This window comes from Bombus vosnesenskii, unplaced genomic scaffold (assembly GCF_011952255.1).
Source record: "Bombus vosnesenskii isolate JDL3184/JDL3185 unplaced genomic scaffold, Bvos_JDL3184-5_v1.1 scf7180000013294, whole genome shotgun sequence".
NCBI lineage: Eukaryota > Metazoa > Arthropoda > Insecta > Hymenoptera > Apidae > Bombus > Bombus vosnesenskii.
In genome coordinates this window covers 870,248-882,869 of record NW_022882945.1, presented here as the reverse complement: position 1 = coordinate 882,869, position 12,622 = coordinate 870,248, and the positions used below count along the sequence as shown (strand labels likewise).

The 12,622-nt window shown below is 36.6% G+C and overlaps 1 protein-coding gene across 3 annotated transcripts in view; it reads left to right on the top strand.

Moving 5' to 3' along the window:
* Nucleotides 1-1,924: 1,924 nt before the first annotated feature.
* Nucleotides 1,925-12,622, top strand: part of LOC117233040 (small conductance calcium-activated potassium channel protein) — a 235,997-nt gene continuing 225,299 nt past the window's right edge. For 2 of the 3 annotated variants that reach the window (XM_033492920.1, XM_033492919.1), the window contains exon 1: nucleotides 1,925-2,377. The gene's annotated coding sequence lies outside the window, so the exon portion shown is untranslated. The remainder of the gene's footprint in view (nucleotides 2,378-12,622) is intronic. The other variant, XM_033492921.1, reaches the window with a different exon arrangement.

The following is a 12,622-nucleotide window of genomic DNA, read 5'->3' as shown; positions in this document are numbered from 1 at the left end:
TTTAATTATTACTGAAAAAATTTCTGAGATAATAAAAATCTTGAGTGTATCTATAATTGTGCGTTTATGTGTTCGTATTCAAAGAAACGGTAACTTATAATTTGTTTACAGGCGGTTTCATCGATAGTGCTTTGAGTGCTTTTTACGAGAGCTCTTTGACAAGAATGTTGATGTTTCAATGAAACTCGACACGATTCGGAAGGTAAAAGCTTCCTTCGAGACGACGCTTTACTCTTAATTATATCCGACGACATCTCGCAGTTATGCGCCCGGGTTCATTTTTACAACAGGATAGATGCAGCCACCGTAAACTATTAGTTTCAATTTCACAGAGAACTGTCCTGCAAGTATAATTTTATACTTTCATCTTATCGTTTGAAGTGACTGTTGGATATACTTATTCCCATTTCTTAATAAAGTATTTAAAACATGATCATTTTATTAGTAATTTCTAAAAAGTTACGTATTTTTGCTTTCTTTTTATTAACTTATCCTTACTAGATTTAGTCTTCACGATTATTATGCATAAATGTTTAAAACTAACAAAAAATTTATTTGTATAATACTTACAGATTATTTTGAGAAGTTTTAGTTTCTCTTTTATTGTTAAGTCATCCTCACAACATTTGTTACATATGATTATTATTCACAAATGTTCAAGTCGCTAGCAGAAACTATTTATCTTATAACATGCTAGAGCGTAGCATCAATCAAATTAAACCACGAGAAGATTGGCGAGAATTTCAATTATTGTTACAATAACATGCAATATAATAGACAATATAAGTCGAGGTACGTTACCAATTGCGTGGTATTTGAAATTTGTAGAAATGCATAATCCGAGTTTGTGTTGCTCCGGAGTTCTGGAGAACCTTATTTCTCTCAAGCGTCGTCTTCAAAGTACATATGCATCGCGGTCTATCGGGAAATCTTCGATTATCGAGAGGAACCTATTTCACAATGCAATATTATTTATGGGAGTAATTCAAAACAATGACGTAAAAATATTTCACCGAACATTTCAAATTTTATGAATTTTCGATAACACTGAAACGCATGAATCTTATTAGTATTTCTAACGTTAATTAAACATTTCTAATGAATGTTAATATTTGATAACATCACGCACTTCGAAATATATCAACTCACTTTTATTAAAAGAGGACGATAAAGAAATGCAAGCTTACATATTCTATCCAAATACTTAAACAGCACTCGCATAATGTTAGGTTTGCAAATTATCGATAATAATCGCTGAGTTGTAACGGGCCATTTGCACATATATCGAATTTTATACACTCTCGAAAATGGCACTTCTACGATAATTCGACTTTACAACAAATATTTCATATTCATTCATTCATATTCATTTGTCCTCCTTATCGTAATAGTTATTCTCACAACACAGTCATATTATTATATCTAACATAGAACATTGCTCGTCTCTCAATTCAAACGTTTCATAATTCAAAACAAATATCTAACTGGACACAGTGCCACCATGTTCTTCACAAAACGCGCGAATTCAAAACTCGATAGTATAAACAGCATACGCATATACGTAAACAGTTCGAATGCAAGGTTAGTTTGTAACGTATCAAGAATATAAAGCAGTACCTGTATACATATATTCAGGTGATTCTTCTGCGTTACCGGGCATATCGCAGTTATTCGTCTCTTTTGACTGAACTATCCCTTTTTACCGTGAAGTAAAACAAATACATATATGCGGTAGCATCGAGAAGAGATCGTAGCACGTCGCGTCGTTCACCCCTGACACGACCACGTGACCCGAATGGCGTCGACAGCGAGTGCGACGGCCCTGAATGCCGAGCGAGACGGTGGTGCACGAAACGTGCCGATGCCGGCCGACTACGCACGAGGGCGTCGCGAAGGCAACCACGTTTTCTACCCTCGGTTTCAGTCTGTCGTGGTGTGTCCTGTCGGCCGGCTGGTGCGGTAGTACACGCGCCCTTCTCTCGTTCTCTCCCTCCTCCGTTCGTCACTCTTTCTCTGATCGGTGTTTTCTATCGGTTATATACACTCGCGTGATTTTAATCTGCGCGCGCCAAATTGTCGTTGCTCCCGTGCAACGTTCGCGGCGAGGAGGGAGGTTATTCGATGGAGGCACGGGGTCCAGTGGGAAGCCGGCGAACAGTGTTGTGAGTTCATTTTCATGTGAGCGCGAAGCGTTTACGGTTTCGGCTCGATTTTACCGCGTGCTTCAATCGACGACCGGATTGACATCGAGAGGACCGTCCAACGGCGCGGATTTCATCGTCTCGTGACCACTGCAACGGACATGCATCCGGAGAAACGCCGTACCGCGGACCGATAAACGTGGCTGGCAGTTGACTCGATGCAGAGGGACGCTAAGGTAAGAGTTCAATGTACGACAACGGCACCGTTGGCACGCGAGAAACTTCGCCTCGGAAAAATAAACCTCGTCGGATAAGGTTCGAAATGTATTTCGTTCGCTATGATCGGTTGGTACACCTTACCCGCCTATTCTGTCAACCGTTCCCCCTCCCCCTTCACGCGAATCGTCTCGCGCACACTTCGACCGTCGATCCTTCGTGTTTTATACGCGAACGCCGCCTCGTGACACGGTCGCAGCGCGTTACTTTCAACGAAGATTAATTTCCGCGGTATACCACGAGTGTGTTTCTAGATGTCCCCGTTGCTACGCAATTTCGATGCGTTCAATGACACGACGTCACGTTCCTATTGTTTTAATTGGCTAAACTGATCGATCGAAACTTTTATAGCTATATATGTATACGATTCTTTCGTTAGGCGACGAGAGCAAATACGTCTTATTTGGAATGTCTTGTTTTCAATTAAGTTTCGGGGTTATCTTTAGATTCGTTGAAATTATGAAAACATGTAGCTATTAGTAGTGTAACGATCGTCGACGTCGTGTAATATCGTTTGTATACGTTTACGAGGCGAGCCGTAAATATAAACAGAAGTTGAGAATTTCAAAATACACTTGGATCATTTATTTAATCTTTTCACGCTACACGTCTATCGTAAATTATTTGACAGATATATGTGCATTGCAAGTATAGGCGTATATGCAGCTTCTTAATTCGATTTGTAAACGGTTTCATTTAGCTACAGGCGGAAATGATAAGAAACACGTAGTAGAAACAAAATGCGATATCTATTACGATAATCTGCTTGAATGTTATATACGATAATATTTGTTTTCATGTGACATTGTGTTTGGTTTATGTATGTTTCAACTTTCATATAGGCAATCAAAATGCAACGATTATCCAATATAAGTTTCAAGCTTTAATATTTAATATTTAAATCTTTTTTAATTCTTTTCAATGTATGATCTTTCTATTAGAAAACATAAAATTCTTAAAATAAATATAGAGATAACAAAATATGTCCCACTAAAGTTAAAATAAAAATGAATAACCAGACTTCAATTTGAAATTTAATACTGTCGTTGTAAGCTGGACACCAGACTAGAAATGTATGTTCGTTGAATAAATTAAACCATTCTTTATACATGATCACTTTGAATATAATCACATTCAGTGGTTAATTTCAGTGGTTAGTTAAATATCATCAAATTGGGAGTAATTTATCATGACTATGTTAACGCATTTTCGGATTAACGCGTTTTAACAGCAGCCCTTTATAGTAAAAATTAAATTTAATATTCCCATATGCCAGTAAAATATGTACTTAAGTAGAACAAACTGAACCATCCTGTATACGTGAGCATATCCAATGTAAACACGTGTGTTGTAGTTAATTAGGAATCATTAAATTGAGGACGATTTATCGTAGCTATCTAGTTTCCGGGTTGATATGCTTTAACAGGCCCGAAAAAAGGGTGGTGTTTATTAATTGAAGCCACGAATAGATAAAGAATGTGTGTGCTACGTATTTAAAGAGACGCTGCGTGTCTTTCTTCGTGCTGGCGTTGAAAAGGGCAAAAATAGCGCTGGAGGCGTGTAATTTATTTGCCTGTATGTACATAACGATACGGCAAAGAAAACACAAAGAAAACACGATGAAAGGGAAGAGCGTAGTCAATGTATCATTGAACAGAGTAAAGAAGAAATTAAAATTTCGCCGTAGGAACTTCTCATTCTATGTAACTTTCTGTGAAATACGCGGAAAGTATGAGATCGTTCTTTATTTTCGTGCGAAGATTTCATGATCATTTTTTATGTAAAAAGTATAAAGGTAAATAAAACTCGTGTTTCATTTTGTTTTCTTTATGTGGTAAGGTGAGAGGCTCGAAAAACATTGTTATTATATAGCGCGAACAGACGGGGTGTAAAACAGTGCGGGGATGGATTGTAATAATACAGGGGGATAGATTAAACGGTTCTAAAAGTGGTTTGGTGGAAGTAACACACGGGCATTACTGGGCAGAGAAGAAACGATATAATGGAAGACGAAACGTAATTCAGCACGAAGTAACTTTTATGGGATCGTAACGGGCCGAAGAAGAAGATATATTGATAAGTGAAACGAATGAACTTTTTATTCGTCGGATTACGGACCCCTGAAGAAGGGACGTGATAACGATAAAGCGAATGGAATACATTCCTTCAAGAGGTAGTAAGATGTAGTAGGTTGTAGCAGGGTGCGCTATTCTCTCTAACACCCTAAGAAAACTTATTCTTGGGGTGGAAGATATATCTCTGTATGAAGAGGCAAGTTGTTGAATAACAAAACGGAGAGAGAATTTGTCAAACGGTGAATTATGATTCGTAACAATGGAGTAATAACGTCCAATTCGAATATAATCGTCATACTTTGCGGTTAGTACAAAGGAGAACTTAAAACGTATCTAAATGAAGTTACTCTCGTTGTGGTACTTTGCATAAAGCACGAGTAGGCAAGCTTTGAACGAAATTTTCGCACAAATTGTTTTCCAAGGGTTGGTCAGCGCCTGCATAAAGCAGTCTAATTAAGTACACTGATAAAATTTAGCGAAGGATGGTCGGGAGATAATGAAGTTGCTTCTGTATCGTGGAAATTTGAAAATCTCATTTGTACCAGCAAAGAACGTTCGAACCTTCGTTGTCCGTTTCATTCACTGTTCTTCCTTGTAACTTGCTTTTTTATTGCTACCCGTTTTACGAAAGGTCTGTCTCCTAAGCATTGATCAAACTTTCAAAAGTTCTGTTCATCCGTTTCTCAAGTTTGTGCATAGGAGGTCGCTCGTATCAGGGATTGCAGAGAGATCCGTAGGTTAATATGTTCTTTCACGACAAGGCTCGTGTTGAAACAATAAATGCACGAAACGCCGCAATAACAAACTGTCCTTGATGGGGAAATTTAAATATTCAATTTAAAAGAAGTTAATCTCCTTGCAAGAATATTTCCTCGTGGCTCGACTTCGATCACATTCTTGTCCACTTCGTCGACTGCTTCTATTTTTGCACTGAAATATCGTTATTACTCATCCACTCCTCTTCTTTTCTTCTACAAGCTCGTATTGGGAGTTCTCAAAATTGAGGCATAAGCGCTCTGTAAACATGCTTCGATGTTTTCATGTTTTGAACGCGGTCGCTGGCGGAACGATGATGCCGTTAACACGTTCTCCTCGAATGTTGAAAGCACTGTTTATATTCGGTAAAGGAAACAAAAGCACATTGTAACTGCGCACGTTAACAGTAATACAGCTGTGATATTCTACTCGTTCTGATATATCGCTTATTCCAAAAATATGATATTACAAGATAAATTAAAAAAATGCACACCCGCAGCAGATTGCTCGATATTAAATTGGTACATATAGATAGCTAAACAAAAATAAATTAAATACACCGTTCAAAGGAATGAAGGAGGTAGGGCGAATATTAGCTTACCGATGCTTTGGATCTCTTGTTGCGGAATATCATGGACTTGGTGTGATTTATCAATAAATCCACTACTAGTGTGAAAAAACTGTATTTTGTAATTTATTGCGCGATCCGTGAGAGCCGAAGAATTTATCACAGACCGAGCTGGAAAATTTAAAGTACTTTTAAAAACTGTCATATATATGTCATACGAATGAAGAAAGGTATGTTGCTATTTAGATGATCAAAACTTAATGGACAACATATAATGATTACGTCGTACGATTGAAGTATAGGTACATTTAATATAATGTAGATAGAAGACATTTCTTCTTACTCCGAAGAAATATTTATTGGGACGGAAGAAAAATTGAGCCAGGAAAGATAAAGGATTGTTACCCCACGCATTTTGTGTTTCGGAAACGATGCTACGATTTGTCACGTGAAACGATCTTGAGTCTGCTGTGTGGTGTTCTTCATGCAACACAACAGACAAGAATTTATCGAATTCGAATCGAATGATTGATGAGGAACTCGCGTGTTGGAACTATGATCTCTTCTTATCTTGCGAGAAATGGTACGGTACAAAGTAAAGGGAGACATAAGTAATCTATACGAAAACGAAGATTGTTTATTGCATGGTATATAAAATGTAAATCATCAATATAATTCTGGATTGACGGAAGAAAATTTTATACGGATGTAATCGAGTTTCTGATTGAAGAGCACACGGTGGAACAAAAAGCTGATGATAAGAAATACCTAATACATGCAAACACATGTATATATTTAAATTGAGTAGAGTTAAATTTATGAACGCGGCGACACATTTTCAGAAGAACAATTTCACGTAGATCCCATGGGAGACGTGTAATCTTAGCAAAGATGATAGAAGCGAGAGCCCCGCTTTGGTCGTTCAAAGAGACACGAAGTAAAACAAGAATGTTACTGTTAATCATGTAATGTTGTTGATGTGTTACTGAATCATATATTTCTTCATCGATTAACAATTTATTCAGAGGAGAATGAGATACATATTGGAGTGGCAAATGAAATAGGTATCTATTAAATAATCATAGGTTATGAAATAAGTAAGTAAGTAAGGTTGAAATATAAATGTAAAATATCCAGTGGTTTTGCGAAACTTTAACTAGAAAAAAAATTGGTAAAAAATATATAGAAATGACAGCCCACACTAGATTAAAGGTCTGATTTTTTAATTCCAAATTTAAAGTTGAAATTTAAAGGGCAAAGTGATGATTTTATTACTTGGAAATCGCCGATAGAAAAAGAATGGGTCAATCGGATTGGTGGACTGAGATTCCAACTCGAATCTTTCGCAAGTCTGTCCAGTGTTCTAATAATTGAGTTCTCTAAGCCACCGATCAATTCCTTTTTGTTACCTTTGATATTAAAGAATTGATCCTTCTGAGGTCATTCCGGGTGATGTTCAAAATTTAATGTTAAAAAGATTACATGGAACGAGTTGCAGATAACAAGTTATGTCATCTTCTCCTATAATTAATTGGGAGATCACAGAAAATGATAGCGGGACATATAAGTGACAAATACTTCAACGAGAACCGTAAATTTGAAGTATGCGAGTTTTATACGTCAAATAGAGTTTGCGAGTGGTGATATTTTTTCGTGACGCGAAAGGGGAGAGATCGTGGCATGGAAACGCACATAAACGTGACAAGGTATAGATTCAAATTTAACCAAAAAGGACCAAAAATACTTCCCCCGGGGCAAACTACGTTTTGCATAACGAGAATCGAACGTTCCTTGTTTACCTATATCTGTTTCAAAACATACGCCTGGTCGAACCAAATATTTTTAGTATCTGATATTTATGCATATTCACTAGCACTTTACATAATAATTTACACTTTTTATTGAAAAGATGCATTTCGTTATTTAATATTTCATTCTACGATGTTTCAAATTCGCGGTTAATTCGCTTCCCAGATTTGGATTTAGAATGAAATTGACAGATTTTATTCTAGAAATCCTTTTATAGAAATTATTAAATGGTTATATTTTAAAATTTGTCGATGAAGACGAATCTTGAATGAAAGAGCGAAGGATGAGAGGGAAAAAAAGAACAGAAAGAAAGGGAAGGATGGAGAAAATGAGGGCGTATAATGTCTGCTTGAGGTAAAATTTTTATATCCTACCACAGCACTACTTAACTCTAAATGTTGTTTTACTATAATTCATTAAAGACCTCTACCATAGCTTTTACCATAAATATTCTTACTTCGCTTGAATTCTTTACAAATTTCTAACCTTATATTTCCATAATTCTTAAAATTAAAATAATATCATCGAAAACGTTATATTAGAAAAATTCGAAAGGATTACTGCAACGGAGTAAGCGATATTTGCTATTCGATTTTCCAGAAGGAACCCGATAAGACCGAGCGCACTTTTACCTGCTTTTGTGTAAATGGGAGAGGGAAGATTTATAGAAATCCGTCGTTAGAGTTAACTTATTTATCGGACAAGAAATGCAATGAAAATCGTGACAGAGATACCACCATATTAGAGAATAAATTCGAATTTCACAGATTTAACGGTTTACAGAAGCTCACACGGAAAAGCTTCCACTTTCCAAAAAAGATAAATAAGATTAGAAAGACACGAAACGGAAAGTTGGTAACGAAATGGACCGTGAGCACCAATAGCACCGGAGACCATTGGATAACTCGGTCCCTGGATCGAAAACTAAAATCAAAATATCGTCTTTTCGTCGAGAGAAGAATAGAGCTCGAATCCCATGGTATTTGATTGTTCACGGGAGGACTGACCCGAGGCGGAAGAAGTGGTATATTTCAGAGACTGGCGTCGTGTCAGCTCGATTGCACCGTCGATTTTTGGCGTGAGATGGAAAATTGAAAAACCCCTGGCCCGCTTCGAACCATGCCATCCATTCAACCAATCGACTTTCAATCCTCTCTTCTTATCTTACAGATAAGAGAAGGAAAGAAGAAAAGAAGAGAAGAGAGCAACGCTTTTGTGAAGCGTCTTCTCCCTTCTCTCGAAACAAATTGAATTTTGCTAGAGTCCAAGAGAATGAGAAAAAATGGAAAAAGGGTTGCGGAGAGCGTGTGCTAGAGTGAAATAGAGTCACGATTTATTTTTACCTCGGACGCAGCACCGGAAGGTACTGTTTTTTTACTCGATGTAGAAGGTCTCGGGTATCGCTGAGAGCTTTCCAAGTACAGGAAAGAAACCAGAGGGAAAGGGAAAGGAAGACAGATCCTCGAAGAGATAGAAAGGAAAACTAGAGGCGCCGTGACTCCGGAAGAAAGTTCAAAGTGCACCTCCTCGTCTTATCCTCGAGAAGCGTTACGCCGCTTTACCGCATCTAGGCTGTGCCCGTTGTTTGGTACGGAGCTTCTAAAAGTTACGTATGACGAGAGGTTGCCCCTTTGAGCTCGTCAAGCTTCGTGCTCGTGAAAATTACAAGCTGCATCGTAACGAGCACGATCTTCAAATACGGCTATGAAACTGCCTTTGATGTACGGGAACGTATGTACCGATGAATGCGCTATCTTTCTTTTCGAATTGGCGTCTCACTTTGGATTCTGCAAATCGGGACGACGTAGTTTCGTGTATTGTTCGGAAAGTTTTAATTATGTTCTTCAAAGAGACGCGTGCTTCTTTCGTTTCAGTTATCGATCATTGGTTTTTTAAGTGTATTTTGTTTCTTAAGTTACATTTAATTTTAGTTAGTATAGATTTTTATTTGACGTAGAATGGATCGAATTCTATTATCCTGTCAAGAAGTAAGAAAGAAAAAAGTAATTGGTCCTAATCATAATCGAGTTAGGGTCAAGCATTGTGAACAAGATTTCACAATTATCTGATTATGAGAAGATCTTGAGAGAGTTCTAACGAGGTACAAAATGATCAAATGCTTGCCGACCTGTAATTTTGTTACTTCCGGAGACTCGTTTGCGGTAGTTGAAGAGCTCTTCGACAAGAACGAGCTTTTTAAGTAATAAGTGACTTAATATATTTTGTCGATGTTGATTGTTTGTAATCTTTTATTATACACGAGGAAAGTGGAATTTTCAATGCTAAAAGGGAGCATTAATTATTTCGAACATCCAATTATCATTTAACCAGCTCAGTTTACTATTGTATCATTCGTTAATGTTAATTTAATTCAACGTAATAACGTAATATACGGAGATATGTTATATTAGCAATATCGAAATTAAATTTGCTTTTGTTGATATTCGATTAAATCTTAGTAATTAATGCTTATTTTATCAAAGGATGGTATGAAGCTTAACGCGTCGAATCTCATCACGTTATTGTATTTGTATTTGTTTTTAACGCTAGAGCTTTACAGAACCGTACCCACCTCGAACGGAATACCGAAGAATCTTAATGAACTTGTGACGCGTTAATCGCGCGAATTGAAATTTACGACTGCAAACACGGTGGATGATTAATCGCGAGTATTATCATAGACGGTTCGCTGTGAAATATTAACGTAACACGACGTAGGCTTTACATTATGCTAACTGGAGCTTTACCTTCTAAAATATTCCCTGTAGTATCCATATCGGGATATCTGTATCGTGAATCGTTTGTTTTGTCACGTATTTCGAATCATATTCTACAGATTATTTGTTATGTTATCCTCTGTCCATGGTATTCCCAAATAAACCTAAAACCTAGAAAACCTAAATAAAAACCTAAAAAAACCGGATGGCGAACAAACTTATTACATAACCTAATATCTATCAATCTTTCTAAAATTACGTTTTCGTTACAAAGCAAAATTCCTGTGATTTTTTACTATATCATAGTTCATTTTTTTTTTCTTAGAAAATTGATTAAACTTTTGCGATTTTCAAAGACCCTATTGGATCTTTCGAATGAGCTTCAAAGAAAGAAACGTAATCGAAGATTGAATCGGAGGCAAAAAGAACGCTTTAAGCGAAACTGGATGACAATAAAATCACGGAGAAAGTTAGAAATTAAATCTCCGACCGAGTTCACGTAGTTGCACATTTTTATGTATATTTGAATGTATGAAGTAAAGCGGTCATAAAGTTTTGCATATTAATCTTTGGGATTCTTATTTTTCGTATGTCTCCCTAAAATAGGCAGATCCTCTTCTACAGTTCACGTATACGGAAATAACCAAAAACGTTGGAAACAGGCAGCATAATGTGCTCCTAGTTTAAAGCGGAACATGTAAATCAAGTGGAGCTTTCGTGCGGTGAGGACGATGTTCGTTGTAACGAATTTAATTTAATAAGTTTCTTTGGTCATGAAGTAAACGTGTAAATAAGTCGTGCGAGAATGGCTGGTTATTTGAATTATGTATAAACCTTTTGCTTCCTCTTTTGTTTCCGTGGTACTGTATGCGCTCTGAAAGAAATGTGACTTAATATTTTATAATTAAAACACACGCAGAGAATAATTTATCATTATATTCAAAGTTTGAAGCAATTAGTAGGTAAGTTCGTTGAATATTGAAGTAACTTGCAAAACCTTTAATCTCTGCGTTTTTCCGTTCAATTTTCTGTAGTGTAGCCACCCTGCTTCGTTTTGCAAGAGAAGAAAATCAAGAACACTTTAGAAAATACATCCGACTTACGACAGCGGAAGAAAATATAAAACGAGGAAAAGCATTACTCTCGCTTGTGTTAGAATGAGTATTTCACGGGCCGTTATGTTCGTTTACCGTTTTCATCTCGTAAATTATTTCTTGGCATCGATCGCTCTAATGGTCACGCTACACTGAAACCTATTAATTTGCAAATTAGATGCAAAATGAATTATTGATCGAGATTCCGTAGCTACGCTGGAAAGGAGATCGCCGTTGATGCGTTTCGCCCGCAACTTGTTAATTTAGTATGTGTAAAGCATGGATTTTCGAAAATCGCCAAGTTTATTATTATCGATGAATCATATATTACGAAACTATAAGTCAATAATTGCTTCAAGAGAAAATCTGTTTCATGTTGGTATTGGATCATTCGATGAAGAGAACATTATGGTTCTCGTTTCAAGTTGAAGACAAAATTTTAAAATTCATGTTATTTTAAGATATAACCGTCCTTGGTATAGATAACTACTCTTTAATCGTGGCTAATTTGTTTTAAAATATCTATCAGGTATACGTATATCTCGTAATCTTTATTTATGCAAATGTTATGCATATAGTATCCTCGCAACACTGTATCTCTTTCAGAAAATGTATTTGAAACAGAATGTAGGTTATATATCTCATAGTCAGTGCAAAAATTGCATTCGATTAGTTTGTCTGTGCAAAATCCACATAATATCCTGATATGTCATCGATGTATGAATTAATTATTAATACAACGTGGAATATATAAATTTATAATTAGCGAGAAACAGATACTAGCGCTGTTTATTTCGTTACCAGTCATTAGCGTGTTCTGGTATTACGAACTTTTCTATCGCGATAGAATGTATTTTGAGAAGTGGCTATTTTTAAGAATAATATTTGCTTGAAAATTCATAATACGCGATGAAACCTAGTAAAAGATAATAGTCTAGCGGAGCGTGTAAAACAGAACGAATATACCATAAAAGGGCATAATATTAAAAACATAACTGCTAGAGTGGCTCTTTTATTCATTACTTTCCTTCCTTAAATCGCTATGGATCTGATGTTACTCTTCAAATCACCTCGTTTTTCCACAACTTTTCTTCTTTTCAAAACCTCTGAAACACCTGGCCTGTTCCATGCCTAGCAGCATACGTTGTTCTTTCCTCGCGCCATTCATCCTTCTTTTATATGCGAG